The 23,196-nt window shown below is 45.6% G+C and overlaps 1 long non-coding RNA gene across 2 annotated transcripts; it reads left to right on the top strand.

The window, feature by feature from the left end:
• Window positions 1-5,461: 5,461 nt before the first annotated feature.
• Window positions 5,462-10,885, top strand: LOC125521158 (uncharacterized). Of its 2 annotated transcripts, none has more exons than XR_007289082.2 (6): window positions 5,462-6,100; window positions 6,181-6,339; window positions 6,957-7,136; window positions 8,740-9,007; window positions 9,496-9,641; window positions 10,476-10,885. It is a non-coding gene; the product is annotated as an uncharacterized LOC125521158 (long non-coding RNA). The 2 variants fall into 2 exon arrangements; XR_007289083.2 differs by having other exon boundaries at window positions 5,463-6,100; window positions 8,740-8,916.
• Window positions 10,886-23,196: the final 12,311 nt, after the last annotated feature.

A 23,196-nucleotide genomic window follows, 5' to 3' on the forward strand; every position in this document is an offset into this window, starting at 1 on the left:
TGTCCTTCTAGCCCCCAATTCGTGAATCAACCGCGGGTACTCCTCGAGCCAACCCGACTTTAGTCATCACATGTATCATGTATAAAGTATATAGTATATACCCGTGATCACCTCCCGAGTGATCACGGCCCGATAGTATAGCATGGCAGACGGACAAGAATGTAGCGCCACTGATGATAAACTAGCATCCTATACTAAGCATTAGGATTGCAGGTAAAAGTAACAACAGGAGTAGCAAGGACAGGCTATGCATCAGGATAGGATTAACGGAAAGTAGTAACATGCTACACTACTCTAATGCAAGAAGTAGAGAGAATAATAGGCGATATCTGGTGATCAAAGGGGGGGCTTGCCTGGTTGCTCTGGCAAGATGGAGGGGTCGTCAACACCGTAGTCGAACTGGGGGTCGCCGGCAGTCTCGGGGTCTACCAGAAAGAAGTAACGGGGGGAACACAATAAATAATAAAGCAATCAAAGCAACACAAAGCATAACATGGCAATACGCGGTGCTAGGGGTGACCTAACGCAGTACTAGGCAATACTGGCAAAGGGGGAAACATCCGGGAAAGTATCCACGGTGTTTCGCGTTTTTGGACAGATGAACCGGAGGGGGAAAGTTACGTGTTTGCTATGCTAGGGATGTGTGGCGGACGAACGGGTTACGTATCTAGATTCGTCTCGTCATTCTGAGCAACTTTCATGTACAAAGTTTTTTCATCTGAGCTACGGTTTATTTTATATTAATTTTCCTAAGTTTTAAACAATTTCTAAAATATTTTAATTCGAAAATTAAATGTTAAAATGCTATGGGTACACAGAAGTGTACCCACAGATGGGCTTGTGTGGCTGACCAGTGGGCCCAGTTGACTTGGTCAACTACCCAGTCAACAGAGGCTGACTGGTGGGGCCAGCCAAAGTCAACATCCTAGTCAGCATTGACCGTTGACTAGTCAATTTGACCAGTGGGTCCCCATGGTCATAGACTTAGGTTAATTAATAGTATTTAATTAGGGTAGTATATTATTAGGTTAATTTAAACATGATTAAATAAGTTAATTAAGTAATTAATTAATTTTTATTTTTGTAATTATATATTTTTATTTTTTTTCTTTCTAAAACATTCAGGGGCGGCGCCCCACTTGCCATTGGCCCCAGGGGCCTATGCGGGTCGGGCGATGGGGCGCTGGAGATGCCCGACCCGGGCGAGGGCGCACAGCGACCGTGGCCGGAGCAGCGGCACGGCGGGGCCGTGGTAGGAGGCGGGGCCGGCAACGAGTTGTCGCGGTGGAGGGAACGGCGACCAGGGCGGGTGGCAGACGGCGCGACGGCATGCAAGGAGAAGCGGGTAGGGGACGAGGCCGTGGTGGGGTGCAAGGTCAAGTGCGACGGCAAGCCGCAGTGGAGGCGGGGTGCGCGGCCGGAGTAGAGCGGGAGCCGCCGCGGGGCAGACCGCAGGCGCAGTCGGGCGCGGGTCATCCGGCGCGGGCGCAGGAGCAAAGCGCCGGCGCGGGGGGAAGGCAGCAGCAGTGGGAAAATGGGAGGGGGGTGGTTGCTGGCGCGCAGCATGGGGAGGGGGAGCTTGGAGGAACGCCGGGAGCTGCGCCGGGCGGCGCAGTTCGCGAGCAGCCGAGCAGCGACGGCCACGCGTGTGCGGGTATACAGAGGGCGGGGGCCGCGACAGAGAGAGGAGGGAGGGGGAGCTCACACGGGAGGAGTAGGGCATGGGCACTGGTGCGTGGGGAGGTAGACGGGGACACGATTCGGCGAGGTGGCGACGAGGAGGAGGACGGCGAGGCGGAGACACTACGGGTGGCGCTGTCCTCTGATACGTCTCCGTCGTATCTATAATTTTTGATTGTTCCATGCCAATATTATTCAACTTTCATATACTTCAGCAACTTTTTATACTATTTTGGGACTAACATATTGATCCAGTGCCCAGTGCCAGTTCCTGTTTGTTGCATGTTTTTTGTTTCGTAGAATATCCATATCAAACGGAGTCCAAACGGGATAAAAACTAACCGAGATTTTTTTTGGAATATATATGATTTTTGGGAAGAAAAATCCACGCAAGACGGTGCCCGAGGTGGCCACGAGGCAGGGGGCGCACCTGCCCCCTGGGCGCGCCCCTGACCCTCGTGGCCACCCCGTAAGTCGGTTGATGCCCTTCTTTCACCGCAAGAAAGCTAATTTCCGGATAGAGATCGTGTCAAAATTTCAGCCCAATCGGAGTTACGGATCTCCAGGAATATAAGAAACGATGAAAGGGAAGAATCTGAGAACGCGGAAACAGAGAGAGACAGAGAGACGATCCAATCTCGGAGGGGCTCTCTCCCCTCCCATGCCATGGAGGCCAAGGACCAGAGGGAAACCCTTCTCCCATCTAGGTAGGAGGTCAAGGAAGAAGAAGACGAAGGGGCCCCCTCTCCCCTTCTCTTCCGGTGGCGCCGGAGTGCCACCGGGGGCCATCATCATCACCGCGATCTACACCAACACCTCCGCCATCTTCACCAACATCTCCATCACCTTCCCCCCTCTATCTACAGTGGTCCACTCTTCCGCAACCCACTGTACCCTCTACATGAACATAGTGCTTTATGCTTCATATTATTATCCAATGATGTGTTGCCATCCTATGATGTCTGAGTAGATTTTTGTTGTCCTATCGGTGGTTGATGAATTGCTATGATTGATTTAATTTGCTTGTGGTTATGTTGCTGTCCTTTGGTTCCCATCATATGATTGCGCGCGTGGATCACAACCTAGGGTTAGTTGTATGTTGATAGGACTATGTATTGGAGGGCAAGACTGACACAAGCTTCAACCTAGCATAGAAATTGGTGCATACAGGATTGAAGGGGGATGAATATATTTTAATGCTATGGTTGGGTTTTACCTTAATGAACGTTAGTAGTTGCGGATGCTTGCGAATAGTTCCAATCATAAGTGCATAGAATTCCAAGTCAGGGATGACATGCTAGCAGTGGCCTCTCCCACATGATACTTGCTATCGGTCTAGTAAAGTAGTCAATTGCTTAGGGGTAATTTCGCAACTCCTACCCCACTTTTCCACACTCGCTATATTTACTTTATTGTTTCTTTATCTAAACAGCCCCTACTTTTGATTTATGTACTCTTTATTATCTTGCAAACCTATCCAACAACACCTACAAAGTACTTCTAGTTTCATACTTGTTCTAGGTAAAGCGAACGTCAAGCGTGCGTAAAGTTGTATCAGTGGTCAATAGAACTTGAGGGAATATTTGTTCTACCTTTAGCTCCTCGTTGGGTTCGACACTCTTACTTATCGAAAATTGTTGCGATCCCCTATACTTGTGGGTTATCATCCTCATGCGGTGGCGGTGATCAATGCAGCGAGGAGCGCCGTCGAGTGCCCAATCCGATCTGGATCGGGGGGAAACAGAGAGCGAGTGGGGGAGGAGTGTGGGGTTGTTGGGCTAGGGTTTCGGGGGTGGGGGATATGGAGAGTGCGGGGTGGGCCTCCTGGTGGCCTGGGTGGCCAGTTGGGCCATCCGGCCCAAGAAGATGGGGGCTTTGCCCCTTTCTTTTGTCCTTTTACTTTTTCTTTATTTATCATTTTCTGTTCTATTTTAGTTACACCTATTTTAGTTTTTATAAAAATACAAAACAAACTCCTAAAGTATTGTTATAATATAGGCCACTACCTCAAAAAGTTTGGTGTAGTAACAATTACTTGATACATTTTTATTATTTAAAATGTATTTATATTTGTTTTTAGCCACAATTTTCTTTACTTTAGTGCATCTAAATACTTTATAAAGGTGTGGTCTCTCCACCAACATGGTCTATGGATTATTTGACACATTAGGAACAATTTAGTTTTGACTTATGAAAACTTTAATGGTTTTAACTTAAATCCAAATTTTGAATTTGAATTGTTTCTAACTAACGCGAGATTATCAACAGTAACCGAGGTGACGTGGCATCGTTAACGTGGGATTATTGTAGTCTAATTATCCGGGCGTCACATTAAGAGGCATAGCAGATTACTTGGTGGCGTTAGGATGAAGTACTCCCTCCGTCCCAAAATAAATGTCTTGACCTTAGTAAGACTTTGTACTAAAGTTAATACAAAGTTGAGACACTTATTTTGAAATGGAGGGAGTACATTATATGGTTCATCCTAACATAAAAGTTACATCATATATATGAATTATATTTTTTTGGAGCATTGTAAATTGGTACCTCGGAATAAGAGAAATGTCAAAGTTAAGCCAATGATGAGGCAACAACAACTAATAAAGACAATTACAATATTGATTGTTCAACATTGATTGTTGACCACTAATTCAGAAAGTGCATACAGGTCTGTAAGTGATAATTAGAGCATGGTTAATAGTATAACCAACTGTTGGCTATATGATCTTGCCACATCATCTATATCTAAGCTTATAGCTGGCAAGTACAATAGTTGCATGTAAATGTGTAATATTTTTTTGATACAGGGCCCATCTCTCTCTCACACACATACACAATATGCCTAGAAGCACGTGCTGCAGTCGACTATTAATCAGTAGCCCGCTTTCCTTCTCTATCCTCCACCTCACCCAAAATATAATATTTAAAGGCATACAGCCCATCTATGTCATCCTATGATACTTGCTCTTAGAATGTTGAATGCTCAATATTGATCGTCGATGATAAACTCAAGAAGTGGATAACTTGAGAGCAGCTACCTAGTTAATATATGTTAGAGCATTGCGGCTACACTATTGCACATGTATGCAAGAATACTAAGATCACCCACAAACTATTTATGACATCAAGCATCTTTGAGATAGAAAAACAGATTTATAATGAACTGAAGATGGTAAGTCTTGAATGAGATATGTGGCACATGATACGTCTTCAACGTATCTATAATTTTTGATTGCTCAATGCTATATTATCTACTGTTTTGGATGTTTATGGGCTTTATTATACACTTTTATATCATTTTTGGGACTATCCTATTAACCCAGAGCCCAGTGCCAGTTTCTGTTTTTTTTTCTTGTTTTAGAGTATCGCGGAAAAGGAAAATCAAACGGAGTCCAATTGACCCGAAACTTCACGGAACTTATTTTTAGATCAGAAGCAACCAGAAAGACTTGGAATCTACGTCAAGGAAGCTTCGAGGAGGCCACGAGATAGGGGTGCGCGCCCACACTCGTGGCCCCCCTGACGTACTTCTTCCACCTATATATCTCCATATATCGAACATATAAATGATGCTAGACAACCCGCTGTTCTGGAGGCATCGAGCGCGCACAATGCCTTTGACCGCACGATGGAGTTACTTCAGCAGTAACAGTGCTTTTTTTTTGGCTGCTGGCTTCTGGTCAGCCGTTGGTCTTTTTTATGTTTGAGACTGCTTCAAGAGTCGATGGCGGGTGGGCCTCACGAGGTGGGTTTCTCCTTGTTTCGGTGCGATTGAATTAGGAGTTAGCCACGAAGATGAAAATATCTCCCTCAGTCAGCCCCTCTCACGTCCTCCTCGATTCCTTCCACTCCCTCGCGACCCCCGCCGCCGCCTCCCCTCCTGCCGCCGTCGCGCCAGGGCCCCGCCTCGCCCTCACCGGCCACCGGCGACCTCCAACCCTTGTTCTCCGCCTCGTCACCATAGCCACCTTGAGCTTGAGCAGAGGAGCGGCTCGGCAGGACGAGGGGGCAGCAGCCAGCCGCGCCTTGTCCGTGTCGCGTGGTGGCCCAGATGCGGTCGCCCCCTGCTCTGCCTCCATGAGCGCGGCCCCGATCCAGACTCGGCAGGAGGAGGGGAGCAGCAGCCGGCCATGCTGTGTTGGCCGTGGAGGAGGAAGGAACTCATGTGGCTAGGGTTCGGCTACCCTCGTCATCCATCTCCTCGATCTCTCTCTGTCTGGCCGTGGTCTGAAGGAGGAAGAAGGGACCCAGCGAAATCGAGCGATGCGGGCTGCAATAGCCTAAATAGGTGGTGGTCGAGAGTCGAGACCACGGGAGCGGGAGCGACGGCCATCTCCCCCCGCCCCACTCTCTTTACCTCTTCTATGGAGATGCTTTGCTGGGGACATATGATTTCATCCCATTCTGTACTATCCATCAGGTATGGAATTCTCTCGCCACTTTCTTTTTAGTCAATGACTTGGTGTCTAATATAGGAAGGCTAATTCGTCCCCAATCTAGGCCTCGGATCCACGGCTTCTCCATCTTCCTCCTCCAGCCCCTTTCTCCATGTCGGCCATCCAAGATAGAGACGGCTTGGATGGCAAGGGCCAAGCATCGGCATGGATGACAGCCTCCAAGATTTAAGTGGTCAATTATGAATGACGATGCAGCCTGCAGGTAATCATTTGTGTTATTTGCCTATCTTTTCCAGGTTCGTCATATCCATAGCCTATGTATTTCATCATCCCATGTGATTCAAGCTGGGCCATACAGTTGTATCCTAGATTGGTATGTACTATATACATCTGGATGACCGTGAGGATTAAAGAGTGCCGTTAATTCCAATGGAAAAATGCCTAAATCTCGCTGTCCACTAATTCACGGCAATGAAATTCTCTAACTCTGCAAAAATCGCTTTGATGTTGTACCAGCTGAAGCTTTTTCGTCTTCTGAATTGAACAGGCAGGAGTTTAGTTTGGTGTTCTCAAACAGGCCATAGTTTGATGTCCTAAATCTAATTTGGCCTTTCAAGTTAGATATTATCCATGTATAAATACAGATTTCCTTGAATATGTATTGTTTTGATCAGCACAAAATAGCTCTAGCCTCTCGTACAATTTTCAGTGTCGTGCATGGGTGGTTTTTGTGCAGTTATGTTGATCTGCATGCATTTTCTGCATTATAGTGTTGATATGTCTCAGTAAAATAGTGAGTACATATAACGTATATATCGTATGCAAGCTACAATCAGTTAGTTTTGTTACTAATCCATTGATCCTTTGTTACATTCCAAGAGTCAGGGTACCGACACCCAAATAAATTCAGGCCAGTCCTCGATGTGAAGAAGCTAAGGGAGGCGGATCCCGACCCTTATGACAGCCAAAATTAGGCCGCCACTCGTCTCTCTCTTGCACCTACTCTTCAGATGGCCAACAACACTTCGTGAGCAATGACTGCTGTCCAGTTAAGAGCAAGTATGTTTTCTTGCTGAAGCATTGTTTGGATTATAGTTACTTCTCTATTTCTATCAATAAGTACACATGTGTTCTTCTACTTATACCGTCACATTCTTATCTTTTTACATGGATCCTTTAAGATCATTAAATAGACCACCTAGTGCATGTAGAGATTGTCCAATGCACTCAACTATGCCATGATGTATTCATGCAAGGTGATGCTATAACCATATCTAGAGAAGATCGCAGACAAATTTCTTAAGCACTATTGTGTTCACTATGCTCTTCACTGGCATGTCAGCACTGATTTTATCTTTCTAAATTCCCAAGAATTAGAATTTACTATTTAGGCAGTGACAGTGCTTCGAAGGTTTGAGTTTTTTTAAGATCCCCAGATGTGTTTCTGCAACTTACAAGGTGTTGTGCACCTTGCAATATTACCTTAGAAGGGCTTATCACATTTAGAAAGACAACTTCGTAACCATTACAATATTTCTCTATTTCTTTTTTTTTAATATTCCCTTCTTTTCTGAAGTTCTTCTATCAAACTGTCGGTCAAGGTTGTATTATGTAATTTTAGGCTATGTATTTTTGGCGCATTCCCATTTTGGAAAAGAAGCAGTAGCCAGTGATGTGTGATGTTTCAAGAAGAACTGAAATTAGTAAACAACTCTATACGAAAGAATAATAATGAACATGACTTCAAAAACCTGGAGATGTTATACTGGAATTGTTGCAAATCTTTGGAGATGTTTCCTAAAGAGCACAAGCATAGTAGATTTACTGAATTTAGATAACAACATGCAACAATACAGAGCTATAGTAATTAGCTTTTGTTCAAAGCTCTAGCAATATTTATTTCTGCCCCCTATTGTTGTCAACCATGTTATATGCTGAATATAATAAAGATACATCTTACAAATAAATCAGTGTATACTTCAATCTTGCTGCTTTCTAGAAAGTACCTCCTACTTTTTACTTGCTTTATTTTCTATAAGAATGCAATTATACTGCTGAGAGAATAGTTTAGATACCCGATTTGCAATGTTCAGGATATCGGTAATTGGTACTCCGTCCGTTCGGAATTACTTGTCTTGGATATGGATGTATCTAGAACTAAAATACATCTAGATACATCCATTTCTGCGACAAGTAATTCCGAACGGAGGGAGTACCATATTGGTCGGGTGCTGAGTAGGGATAAATAGGCGAATTCGCTGACCAACCGAGTAGTGATTAACTGACCCAGATGCCAATTAACTGGCCGATATTTGGAACAATGCCGATTTGAACTGAAATTTATTCGCTTACCACTGCCTTCCTTCTAGGAATTATTCATATTTTTTGTGTAAAATTTCCCAGATTTGTACATTTGGTAGGTTTGATGATTTGTGAAAATTAAAAAAATGGAGAACTTTTTTAATTTTAATTTTGACTATGCTCTCAACGTGCTAGACCAAATGGGTTGAAACTGTCCCAGATTGCTACACCTGGTATGGTTGATGATCTGTGAAAATTAAAAAAAATCCAAGAACTTTTTTTGGGTCAAAATTTGTCATAAAAGTTCAGAAATTTTAAATTTGACGATACTCTCAACAATTCTTTGCTATTGCTTGTGTAGGAAAGATCTTGCTGTTACTTGTCTTTTCAACAGTTCTTCTGTGTGGAAGGCTCTTTGCTCACACTCAAATACTACCTCTGAAACATGGAAGAAGGAAAAGGTTACTCTTCTGATCTTGAGAAAACAGTTTCAGAGAAGCTAGCAGATGCAGAAGGATCTCTGAAGAAGTTGAAGCAGGTCTATTCAGCACCCTGCATCGTTACTTGAATCGCCTTTCTGGCCTTGTAACTGTACCGCTTTAACAGAGTTCGACGTGTATCGGTACCATGTAATTCTCGGAATTTTTAGGCTGATGGAAATACATAGTTTGACGTGTATCGATATTTTCAGACCTTTGCTTCCGTAGTTTCGCCGAACTGAACTTCTCTAAAATACATGAACTAGAGCTTAGTCTTTAGATATTTTGTTTTTAATTGAAAATTGTTCAGATTGATTACTCCACCATTAAAATGTTGTTTATAGAGGCAAAATGCTTGTATATATATGACTGGCTGATACAAAATCTGGACAGTTATGTCAGACCTTTTATCTTGGCATTTGCTTTTCATGGATCTACTAAAGTGTTTTTTACCTGATGATCTTCTGTGCAACTATATTCTTGTTATAGGGCCTCTATTGGAAAAGCAATAATTTGAATTATTTTCTTAAATTTTCCATTCTAAATTCCTAAGTAATTATAACAACTCAAGTGTATCCATATAGTTACATATCACATTAGATTTTCTTCTTAACTGGATTTTATGCCATGTAATGTAGGTTCTCTTCAATTTGCTGTTGTGCTGCTCATTAACAGAAATGGCTTCCTCTTCTTGCAAACCACACTGATGTTGGCTTCTGGTTTCTGCTGTAATGATTTTTTTTAACTACGGACAGCGTTTCTTAAGGCTATGTCTCTGCTATAGGTATGCCATTATCGTTGGAACTTATACTGTGTCTATTTGGTATATATGAATATATCCTTCCAGAGAATACTTGCTTCTGCATTATATACTGGATGGAAATAATTTATTTGTACGCTAGAACATGGCCTTGCTAATTAGTAGGCATTCCTGAAGGTTTTTTGAACTGTTGGGAGACATGAGAATGTTTTTCCTGTTAGTGCTTATGTTGGTTAATATCAACGTGTGTGGGATGTGCCCAGTTATCTTAGCTTTTGGCAATACATGCGATTACTTCTTTGGGAGAATATTTGCTGCTTGCTGATAAGGGAAGGCTAAGTGCACAGATAATTAATGCGGGTGTTCCAGAATTCAGTGTATACCACCTGCTTATTGTTATGTATGCCCAAACCAATGGTAGCTGCTTACGATAAAGGATTTTATTTTTAATATATGGGTTATAGAATCCAGTAGATCGCCTGCTTACTATTTATATATGCAAAGGGTAATGCTTGTTGCACACTTATAATAAAGGGAAGTTAACTAGCAGAGGCACACTGGTATGATATACATGTTCATACATTATTATTATTACATATATATTAGTCAAAGGGACACTGTTATAGTCCATGATGTAAGCGGGGATTTTACGTCTTCAATTAGAAGAGGCATCCTAAAACTTGTGATGTTATTCTGTGGAAAAAATGTCGGTACCAAATGCTAAGCAGATAAATATTGTTTTAAATCAGGTACTTGAGTCATTGGCGCAACCGGTGAATTTCGGTGGCTTAGATGGAAATTCATTGATAGGTTCTCTGTCATTAACTATGTGGTGCTAATTTGTTTTTATGTCTCTAGGTCACCGCATTTCGGGGGACTAAGTCCGATGACGGGAGATTCTACATATGTGTTTATTCGTCCGGTGACTTAGTAGAACAATAACCTCTGTGCACAGTGATATTTCAGTTTCTACTAGAAGGTTTCAAAATTGAACACGGAGGGTTTTAATGAGTCTTGTACCGGACTGAGAACAAATTATGCTTTCTGGGTTTTTGAGTTTCAAGCTACTCAAAATAATTGAAGCTTTGGCTTCGCTATGTAAGAATGGTTGCATGTGTTAATTAGTGGTGCGCATTTTTTGAGACTGTCCAAAATTCTATTATAAAGTGCTTATATGAAATTGATAGGTACCTGGAACAACTTGTGGTTGAAATTAAATAGTGGAACACATCACATGCTTAGTGGTCATATGTTACCGCTTATCAATATATCTCATATGAAACCTTTTACTTAACTTTGCAAAGGTTATTCCCTGATATAAATGCTTATTTGTGTAGAAGTGTGATCTGTTAGCCAATGTACTTTTGCAAGTATTACAGTTTTATAAATAGGAGGGAATGGGGGAATAGCTATCGAAGAATACACCATGTTATCACTACTAATTCCATAGTATAGTAACATTCACAAGGCAATATAAGTAGGAGTTGGTCTCTAAATAATAAATATTCTAACTTGCATGGTTTGAAAACTTGGTTCGCTCTCGGACTTTGCGCCATTGGCGAAACGGGTCATCTAGTAACCTAAAACGATTAGGGAGCATAATAGATCGGGAGTTCCGCCGCCAAAAGCCTCCGTAGCCACCGAAAGCCAATCTAAACCCGTTTTGGCACCCTGTCGGAGGGGGAAATCCCTCTCCCGTGGCCATCTTTATCATCCCAGTGCTCTCCATGACGAGGAGCGAGTAGTTCTCCCTCAGGGCTGAAGGTATGTACCAGTAGCTATGTGTTTGATCTCTCTCTCTCTCGTGTTCTTGATTTTGCACGATCTTGATGTATCGCGAGCTTTGCTATTATAGTTGGATCTTATGTTTCTCCTCCCCCTCTACTCTCTTGTAATGGATTGAGTTTCCCCTTTGAAGTTATCTTATCGGATTGATTCTTTAAAGATTTGAGAACACTTGATGTATGTCTTGTCGTGCGTATCTGTGGTGACAATGGGATATCACGTGATTCAGTTGATGTATGTTTTGGTGATCAACTTGCGGGTTCCGCCCATGAACCTATGCATAGGGGTTGGCACTTGTTTTTGTCGTGATTCTCCGGTAGAAACTTTGGGGCACTCTTTGAGGTTTTATGTGTTGGTTGAATAGATGAATCTGAGATTGTGTGATGCATATCATATAATCATACCCACGGATACTTGAGGTGACAATGGAGTATCTAGGTGATATTAGGGTTTTGGTTGATTTGTGTCTTAAGGTGTTATTCTAGTACGAACTCTAGGACTGTTTGTGACACTTATAAGAATAGCCCAACGGATTGATTGGAAAGAATAACTTTGAGGTGGTTTCGTACCCTACCATAATCTCTTCGTTTGTTCTCCGCTATTAGTGACTTTGGAGTGACTCTTTGTTGCATGTTGAGGGATAGTTATGTAATCCAATTATGTTATTATTGTTTAGAGAACTTGCACTAGTGAAAGTATGAACCCTAGGCCTTGTTTCAACGCATTGCAATACCGTTTACACTCACTTTTATCATTAGTTACCTTGCTGTTTTTATATTTTCAGATTACAAAAACCTTTATCTACCATCCATATACCACTTGTATCACCATCTCTTCGCCGAACTAGTGCACCTATACAATTTACCATTGTATTGGGTGTGTTGGGGACATAAGAGACTCTTTATTATTTGGTTGCAGGGTTGCTTGAGAGAGACCATCTTCATCCTACGCCTCCTACGGATTGATAAACCTTAGGTCATCCACTTGAGGGAAATTTGCTACTGTCCTACAAACCTCTGCACTTGGAGGCCCAACAACGTGTACAAGAAGAAGGTTGTGTAGTATACATAAGCACAACATATGCAAAACCGCAAGCTTGTCAAGGGATCTAACTTTAAAAAATTGAGAACTGGAATTAAAAGCATCTCATTTAACATTTACAGGTCATCTAACTCTCGCAATGAAAAGCCGGAAATACATGCATATATGATATATTTTCGTATTTTTCTCCGTGTCCATTTAGTGTATCTCCAAAACTGAAAAGGGGGCTGATTATGACTCCATATTTTGGTGTCACACATGGGATAAACATTTGATAAAAAGTTCCGACAACAAAGTAGTTAATCTAGAGCAAGGACATTATACGGATATTCTCTACCAAAAGTTCAATCCTAGTTAAATTTCTTCTATGCTTGAACAAACATCACCAAAAATCCTAAAACATATACATTCTTTAAAATTCAGTAATCCAACTCACACAACTGGGAAGAGAGGAGAACATGCATATAACTGTTTTCATGTGTTGTTTACTTATTTTGACGAATCTATGGCTAGTAAAATAGTTTATAAACCATAGAGAAGTTGGAATATAGTAGGTTTTACACCAATATAAATAAAGAATGAGTTCATTACAGTACTTTGAAGTGGTGATTTATTTTCTTATACTAACGGAGCTTACGAGTTTTCTGTTATGTTTTGTGTTGTGAAAATTTCAAGTTTTGGGTAAGGATTCGATGGACTATGGAATAAGGAGTGGCAAGAGCCTAAGCTTGGGGATGCCCCGGAAGGCATCCCCTCTTTCGTCTACGTTCATCAGTAACTATACTTGGAGCTATATTTTTATTCGCCACATGATATGTGTTTTGCTTGGAGCGCCATTTTATTTTATTTAGTTTTGCTTGCTGTTTGAATAAAATACCAAGATCTGAAATTCTTAAATGCTAGAAAGTCTTCACATAGTTGCAGAATTATTCAGCTACTCATTGTCTTCACTTATATCTTTCGGAGTAGTTTGTTGTTTGCTCTAGTACTTCACTTATATATTTTATAGCATGGTGGCAAGAAATAGATGAACTCTCATGCTCACTTATATTATTTTGAGAGTCTTAATAGCATGGTAATTTGCTTAAAATCCTAATATGCTAGGTATACAAGATTAGTAAAAACTTTCTTATGAGTGTTTTGAATACTAAGGGAAGTTTGATGCTTGATGATTGTTTTGAGATATGGAGGTAATAATATCAAAGTCGTGCTAGTTGAGTAGTTGTGAATTTGAGAAATGCTTGTGTTGAAGTTTGCAAGTCCCGTAGCATGCACGTATGGTAAACATTGTGTAACAAATTTGAAACATGAGGTGTTATTTGATTGTCTTCCTTATGAGTGGCGGTCAGGGACGAGCGATGGTCTTTTCCTACCAATCTATCCCCCTAGGAGCATGCGCGTAGTACCGAGGTTTTTGATGACTTGTAGATTTTTGCAATAAGTATGTGAGTTCTTTATGACTAATGTTGAGTCCATGGATTATACGCACTCTCACCCTTCCATCCTTGCTAGCCTCTTCGATACCGTGCATTGCCCTTTCTCACATTGAGAGTTGGTGCAAACTTCGTCGGTGCATCCAAACCCCGTGATATGATACGCTCTGTCACACATAAACCTCCTTATATCTTCCTCAAAACAGCCACCATACCTACTGTCGGTGTCCAAACCGGCGGATCTCGAGTAGGGGGTCCCGAACTGTGCGTCTAGGCCGGATGGTAACAAGAGGCAGGGGACACGATGTTTTACCCAGGTTCGGGCCCTCTTGATGGAGGTAAAACCCTATGTCCTGCTTGATTAATATTGAAGATATGTGTAGTACAAGAGTGGGTCTACCACGAGATCAGAGAGGCTAAACCCTAGAAGCTAGCCTATGATATGATTGTATGTTGTGATTGTTGTCCTACGGACTAAAACCCTTCGGTTTATATAGACACCAGAGAGGGTTAGGGTTACACAAGGTCGGTTACAAAGGAGGAGATATCCATATATGTATTGCCTAGCTTGCCTTCCACACCAAGTAGAGGCCCATCCGGACACGACACGAAGTCTTCAATCTTGTATCTTCATAGTCTAACAGTCCGGCCAACGGAGATAGTCCGGCTATCCAGAGAACCCCTAATCCAGGACTCTCTCAGTAGCCCACGAACCAGGCTTCAATGACGACGAGTCCGGCGCGCAGTATTATCTTCGGCATTGCAAGGCGGTTTCCTCTCCGAATTCTGTGTACCTGTCAAAATAATGTCCAGTTCCTTGTGATGGTTTGTACTCCTTGGCTTCTATGCCCAATAATGGCCACTTTCCACGTGTCGAGCGAATGTGAAGAGCCAGGGTGTTTTCACATTTACCTCCCTAGCTATGTAAATGAGCCACCTATTTAAAAAGACGAGGATTCAGATCCAAATCACATCATCCTCCCTTGCCGAGTCTTCATCGGAGCGCACCTGACAGAGATCCATTCCACCATGGCCGGTCGATGCAGCTCCTCCTCTCGCACCCTAGTTCCAAGCCTGGAGATTGGGAGAGATGTTCCATCCCGCACAGCAAATTGGTGATGCTTCAGTCCAAGGGATTTCTTCCCCCAGCGTACCTGGTCCCGGTTCGAGCCGGGCTTGCCACCTACAATGGCGGAGAGCAAGCGGAGAGCCGTCCCAATCCCTCCAAGGGAGAGCGGGTATGCCTTGTCCCTTATCTGGTAAGAGGGCTCGGATTCCCAATTCATCCGTTTCTCCGGGGGCTTCTGGAGTTCTATGGCCTCCAGCTGCACAACCTTACGCCTGCCTCCCTGCTGCATATCGCGGGATTCGTAGCCCTTTGCGAGTTATTTTTGGGCTATGAGGCTCATTTCGCTCTGTGGAAGAAGCTGTTCTGCCTTGTGCCCCGTTCTAAGAAGGGATCAATATATCAAGTGGGCGGAGCCGAAGTGTGGCGTATTGCCGGGACCGGATACCTGTCCGGAACCCCGAAGAAGACGTCCGAAGACTGGCCTTCAGAATGGTTTTATATAGAAGATGTCCCCCTTCCGGACCCTATTCGGATCGGCCTTCCTGAGTTCGACAACGCCCCTTTGGAGAAGCGCCGGAGCTGGCTATAACACCCTCGATGCGACTATATCTCCCACGTGTGGAGGCACGACTTAGAGGCATAATCGCATTGAAGGCATATGTCGCAAGTGAGGTAATCTTCACACAACCCATGTAATACATAAGGGAAAGAGATACATAGTTGGCTTACAATCGCCACTTCACACAATTACATGAATAAACATTACATCAATCAAATACACTCATGGTCCGACTACGGAACCAAAATAAAAGAAGAACCCCAAATGCGACAAAGGTACACGATCGACCCCAACTGGGCTCCACTACTGATCAACTAGAATGAAACAACACCAAGGACACGATCTTCATCGAGCTCCTCCTGAGCTTGGTTGCGTCATCTGCACGGACTCATCGACACCTGCAAACTGTTTTTTTGTGAAGTATCTGTGAGCCACGGGGACTCAGCAATCTCGCACCCTCGCGATCAAGACTATTTAAGCTTATGGGTAAGGTAAAGGTATGAGGTGGAGCTGCAGCAAGCGACTAGCATATATGGTGGCTAACATACGCAAATGAGAGCGAGAAGAGAGGGCAAAGCACGGTCGATAAAAGTATGATCAAGAAGTGATCCTAGACTACCTACGTCAAGCATAACTCCAACAACCGTGTTCACTTCCCGGACTCCGCCGGAAAGAGACCATCATGGTTACACACGCGGTTGATTCATTTTAATTAAGGTCAAGTTCAGGTTTTCTACAACCGGACGTTAACAAATTCCCATCTGCCCATAACCGCGGGCACGGCTTTCGAAAGTTCAAATCCCTGCAGGGGTGTTCCAACTTAGCCCATCACAAGCTCTCACGGTCAACAAAGGAATAGACCTCCTCCCGAGATGTTCCGATCAGACTCGGTATCCCGGTACTCCAAGACATCCTCGACAATGGTAAAACAAGTCCAGCAAGACCACCCGATGCGCCGACATCCCGATAGGAGCTGCACATATCTCGTTCTCAGGGCACACCGGATAAGCTAAGCGTACAGGAGCCGACGTAACCCAAGTTGCCAAGAGATGGCCCTGCACGGTGCTCTGGGTTGGACCAACACTTAGACAAGCACTGGCCCGGGGGGGTTAAATAAGATGACCCTTGGGCCGCGACCCCCAAGGGAAAAGAAAAGGCTGGGTGGCAAATGGTAAAACCAAGGTTGGGCCTTGCCGGAGGAGTTTTATTCAAAGCGAACTGTCAAGGGGTTCCCATTATAACCCAACCGCGTGAGGAACGCAAAATCCGGGAACATAACACCGATATGACGGAAACTAGGGCGGCAAGAGTGGAACAAAACACCAGGCATAAGGCCGAGCCTTCCACCCTTTACCAAGTATATAGATGCATTAATTAAATAAGATATATTGTGATATCCCAACAAGTAAATAAAAGTCCCGACAAGGAACAACATCTCCATGTTCCAACATGGAACAAACTTCAATCTTCACCTGCAACTAACAACGCTATAAGAGGGGCTGAGCAAAGCGGTAACATAGCCAATCAACGGTTTGCTAGGACATGGTGGGTTAGAGGTTCAACATGGCAATTTGGGAGGCTGACAAGCAAAAGGTAGGCATCGTAGCATTGGCATAGCAAAAGAGCGAGCATCTAGCATAGCAAAGATAGTAGTGATTTCAAGGGTGTGGTCATCTTGCCTGAGATCCCGCAAGGAAGAAGAACGAGTCCATGAAGAAGACAAACGAACGTAGACGAACGGGTCCTCACAAACACGACGTTGTCGGAAACAACCCGAAGAAGCACACCGGAAAGAAGCAAACAACATAGTAAACAACCAACACATCAACATGGCATGATGCACAATCGAGTATGATGCATGTCCGGTTTAATGAAGCATGGCATGGCAAAGTGCACAAACAATCCTACAAATTAAGTGGAGCTCAATATGCATCGGGATGCATATTGACGGAACACCACAACCATTATTTAGTTCTCTCTCGTTTATGAACCCCAATAATATTAAATGTTGATTAACATGGCAAGAGGTGAAGCACAACAAAACTACCTATCTAGGCAAGTTTAAATGAGGCCGGAAGCAACGAACAACAATTCCGGAAACTCCTCATGAGCATAAATTAGGTTTGGTACTGTTCTGCCCTAAACAATATTTTAGAGTTGTTAAACATGCAAGATGATGCCACCATGTTAAACTAGGCATTTTTCTACCCCATTTACATATAAATATTATTAAAAACGGAGCTACGGTTATTTAGTTATGAATTAAATCATTTTAGCATGGCATAGGAGAAAATTAATGCAAACAACATTTTAATTATTTTAAACATAGCTGAAAGTTGGATATTATTAAACTACACAAAATTCTGAGCAAGTTTCATATATAAATCATTTTAATCCGATGCACGGTTCATGAGTTATTAAATGCATGAACATAAGGGTCTAAACTGCAAAACTGCTGTCTCAGGAAAATAGACAAATCGTCCAGACGCTGAAAAAAACATGCATCGGGCCGAATCTGAGGAAGCCCAACAGCGAGGAAGAAAATAGAGGAGGGGGCGCTGGGGTCGGCTCACCCTTGGGCCTGGCCCAGCAGAGGAGGAAGGAGGCCGAGGCGAGGCCGGCTGGGCTGGCGCGGACTCGGGCCGGCTGGAGTTGGGCCCATGCGGGGAGGAGGCGGAGGCAGGCCGAGGCGGGGGCGCTGCGCTGGGCCGGACTCGGGCGCGGCCCACGCGGCAGGTCAACGGAGCCGGGGAGGGAGCGGCTGGATCGGGCTCCTCCTGATCCATGGCGGCGGCGGCGCTGGAAGATTCCGGCGGGGACTACAGGAACCGAGGCGGCGGCGCCGGATCTTGGGGCGGACGGCACCGGGGCTCCTCCCTTGGGCGGATCGAGGCAGAGGCGCCCCTGGACGGCGGCTGGGAGCGAAGGGGCGACGGGGCGGTCTCCGGCGAGGGTCGGTGATGACCGGAGCCAAGTCCGGCGCTGCACTGCGGCGGCGTTCCGGCGAGGGTTGGTGGCGGCGCGAAGCGCCGAGGCGGCGGGGACGAAGGAGAGGCACGGCGGGGAGCCTCGGGCCCTGGAGGGCCTGCGGCGGGCCTCGCGGGCTCTGCGGCGTGGTGCGGCGAAGTGGGCACCGAGCGGACAGATGGCGCGCGCTGGTTGGCTAGCGGCGGCGGCGAGGTGACGTGGCAGCCTCTGGTTGGCTGGAGCGGCGTGGAGGGGCGCAGACATGTCCGATGAAGGTGGGGATTTCGTCCGGCGGCGCGGATCTGAGAATTTTTAGGGTTAGGGGAAGAATGAACCGTGAATTTCGAAGGGGGGTTGTATATATAGGCATAGAGGGAGCTAGGAGAGTCCAAATGAGGTGCGGTTTTCGGCCACGCGATCTTGATCGAACGACCGAGATGATGGAGTAGAGTTAGGTGGGTTTTGGGCCAAATTGGAAGGGTGTTGGGCTGCAACACACACGAGGCCTTTTCGGTTCCTCGGTTAACCGTTGGAGTATCAAACGAAGTCCAAATGGTACGAAACTTGACAGGCGGTCTACCGGTAGTAAACCAAGGACGCTTGGCAAGACTCGGTCCAATCCGGAAATGTTTAATCCCCACACATGAAAGAAAGGTAGAAAGGACCACCGGAGAAGAACAGAACGCCGGATTGCAAAACGGACAACGGGGAAAATGCTCGGATGTGTGAGACGAACATGTATGCAAATGAAATGCGCATGATGACATGATATGCAATGCATGACACGCAAGGAATGACAAGGCAACACCAGCGAATAACTGAACGACACCTGGCATATCGGTCTCGGGGCGTTACACTGGCGTCCACGGAGCTCCCTGGAGGAAGACGACAGGAACATTCTTTATCTGATGAGCCGAATAAGTTCTTTAGCTCGATCCGGATTGACCATGATCGAGGTCATGGCTATATGCATTATGCGGGGGGGGGGGGGGGGGTGCAGCCGCTCCAGTATAGAGGCCACCCCATGTGGGATTTCAACGGGGAGGATGACGCCACCCGCCACGGCCGCAAAGGGCCAGGATCGGCTGCTGATCTAATAAAGATCTTGTCCACTTTGTACAAGGGAGAAGAGGAGGAATTCCTCCGTGTCAACCCACAGGGCGGATTCTCTATGTACAATCCTCCGAGCTGGGTAAGCGGAGACTTTTTCTTGCCCATCCATTTCGTATTCCCGTAGTTTAAGTATTCATTCTAGCGATTTCATCGCAGGAGCTGCGCCAGGCAGTAAAGGAGATAAACAGCCCTCCTCCACAGCCCAAGGACCCTGGATGGTCCCTTGACCCGGCCTCCCAGGAGGATCTGCACATATCCGTGGAGCTGATCGACGGGGTATTTTACCAAGGGAGTAATGACAATACCTTGGTGGCCATTACGGCCGATTACCCTGGGCTAGTTCCAGCCTCACAGGTGACTGAGACCGAAGTCCCAACTCTTAAAAAGGGATCCATCCTTGTGCTCTTTTTTTATTGCCGTATAACAGCCGTTTTTTGCAGGGGAGGTCCTTGGGGCAGAAGGGCGAGCCTGTGGCAACTAGCCAACAAGGGGCCGCTAGGCCAGGCAGGCTGAAAAGATCCGCAGTCCGGATTGAGGCACCGACGCAGCAGTATGGCGCACCGTCTTTATTGCAAGACATTATTTACAGAGGCATATTAATGCCCATGCCTTCTTTTCAGGAAAAAGAGCGCTCACCGGACTATACCCGGAGAGGCTACCAATCGCGCCTCCACAAGCCAGGCTCCAAGGCCGGACTCAGAGGTGAGAATGAGTACAAGGCGTGTGCCGGGTGCTCCTCCGACAGAGGATACGGATAGACTGTCCGCCACCCATTCTGAGGTGGAAAGTGCCATGAACCACAGGCGTCGCCGGACTGTTCTTCGTGACGCTTGTTTCTCCCAAGAGGCATTGGATGCCTTCAACTCAGGAGACGCGCACCTCCGTGCCGCTCAAAATGGTCTAGCCAGAGCCACGGAGCAGTATGTAAAAGACATACGGGTGAGAAAATTTGAAGATTATATATATCAGTAGCCCCTGAGACTTGAAACAATTAGGATAACTGGTTTAAGGATCATTTGTTATGTAGGTTCTTACAGAAAACAACACTCAACTGTCCCAGGAGCTGGAAGAGTGCAAAGCCCAGCTTCAGGCCGCACTGGCCGCAGCAGGGGAGCCCAAAGAGACCCCCTCTGGTAACATATCCCTCAAATGACAAGTACCATATTGGAGTGCGGCTTTATATGCAGATCTGACGATAACATTGCAGATGACGCTGGAGTGAATCCGGAGAAGCAACAGCTCATACGCTAGCTGAAGGCCGGTGAGAGCGTGCTTACCAGGGTGAGGCAGGAGAAGAATGATCTCCAAGATGCCAACACCAAGCTGGGCGTGGAACTAAAAGATGTTCGTGCCCAATTGTCGGACTCTGTTAAGGAGAATCGGCGGCTTCGACGCGGCATATTCAGTAAGTGCTTGAACAAACTTTGAAAAAGAGTCCAGCGAGGAAGCTGGCTGACAGAGCTATGTCTGTAGGTATGCTAACAGGTCGTCCTACCGAGGAGATGCCTGGTTCAACGGGTGATCTTCTTCCTGAGCTTGCACAGTTGCATGAACGAGTTCGGCAGGTGATGCAAGGCGTCGCCCAGGCCTTGTGGCCGTCCGTCTCCATGCCTGAAGGCCTTGGAGATCTTACAGAAAAGATGAAGGGAGCACGGCGGCGCTTCCGATTATGGAAGATATCGGCTTGCCGTCAGGGCGCCAGGGAAGCTTGGGCAATGGTGAAGACACGGTACACGAAGGCTGACCCAAACCACATGGCCGAAGTCGGACCTGTGGGGCCTGATGGCAAGGAGATCCCTAAGAGTTTAGTGTACGGCCAAGTGGAATTGGCCGCAAAATATTCCCAACAGGACTGTAGACTGGACAGCCTATTGGATGGCATTGAAGAGGAATTCAACCAGTCAAATTGACTATGTAATTTTAAAGTGACATGTATGATGCCTTCTAGCCGAATTGTAGATCGTTTGTCGTGGCAGACCTTTTCGCTTCAACCTCGGGACCCGACAGTCTGGAGTGTATCCGAATACCCTCTCAGTTATGTGAGAACCGGGGCATGCGTGGAGACCAGGCGTAGGGGTCATTAGTGCTTTATCAGACAAGTGCCCAACTAGTTATGTTATATTACATGGGTAGTAAGAAACATCTTCCAGAGAGAATAGTTCCGTTAAGGGTTCCTTTCCCTGGGTAGGCATGCCCTAAAGTGCATGTCCGGACTGCGACAAGAAGCGCAGAAAAAACATCTGGGGGCAGATATGGATAATAAATAAAAGTCATCTTTTGTTCACCGACCGAATATTCTCTTAAGAACGCTAGCTTTCGGCTTCACCCAGTCCAAGGTACATGTCCGGCTGACCCGGCGGTAACAATCGCAGAAGTGCTCCCCTTATACCCTAGCCGAATTAACGGGAACGTAGGGAATAAATACAAGAGCCAGGCAACCCAGCTTGGCCAAAACTTAAGTCATATCGATGCATATCATGGTGAAAAAAGGTACATGCGGAAGTATAACACATGTGTTGGGCGTGGGGCCCAGGTAAATAATTTAAGCTTCTGTGAAAGAAGCCCCCAGGTATGAAGAGTGCGGCTAGCGCATCTGTGATGTATGAGTGAGGCACAAGGTGACCCTTGAAGGCCTAGGGAAATGAAAAGAAAGAAAGGGAAACACGACAGATGATGCATATGCAGAAAATGGACAAAGGGAGGGGACTAACATACAGTCCGGAGCTAGGCGTAGAATCTTCGGAGCCTGGCTGCGTTCCATGGGTTCGGCTGGAGTCGACTAGTTGATGCATCCCGCAATCGGTACGCTCCACCGGTCAGAACTTGGTTGATAATGAAGGGACCTTCCCATTTGGGCTTGAGCTTGTTCTTTTTCTTATCCGGCAGCCATAGAACTAGTTCGCCAACGTTATAAGTTTTGGCCCGTACTTCTCTGCTTTGGTATCTGCGAGCCTGTTGCTGGTAAAATGTGGAACGGGCTTTGGCTACGTCGCGCTCTTCCTCCAAGGTGTCCAGACCGTCCTGCCGATTGAGTTCGGCTTCTCTTTCTTCATACATGCGCACTCGAGGTGAGTCATGAATTATGTCACAGGGCAGGACTGCCTCTATGCCGTACACCATAAAAATGGTGTATATCCGGTACTACGATTCGGCGTGGTCCGCAGTCCCCAGAGTATGGAGTCAAGCTCCTCTACCCAGTGTGCATCGGACTCCGTTAAGGAGTGCAATAATCGGGGTTTAATGCCGCTCATTATAAGACCATTTTCTCGTTCGACTTAACCGTTGGTTTGTGGGTGATAGACTGAAGCGTAATCGAGCTTGATGCCCATTTTGCTGCACCAGAGTTTTAACTCGTCGGCCATGAAGTGCGTGCCGTTATCAGTGATGATGCTGTGGGGGACGCCATAACGGTGTACAACCCCGGATATGAAATCTATCACCGGTCCGGATTCGGCTGTTTTTACCGGTTTAGCCTCTATCCATTTGGTGAATTTATCCACCATGACCAATAAGTATCTTTTCTAGTGGGTTCCCCATTTAAGGGGTCCGACCATGTCAAGCCCCCAGACCGCGAAGGGCCATGTAATGGGGATCGTTCGGAGGGCGGTAGGT

The sequence above is a fragment of the Triticum urartu genome, chromosome 7A (genome assembly GCF_056163025.1).
Source record: "Triticum urartu cultivar PI428250 chromosome 7A, HENAU_Tu73, whole genome shotgun sequence".
In the NCBI taxonomy this organism is placed as follows: Eukaryota; Viridiplantae; Streptophyta; class Magnoliopsida; order Poales; family Poaceae; genus Triticum; species Triticum urartu.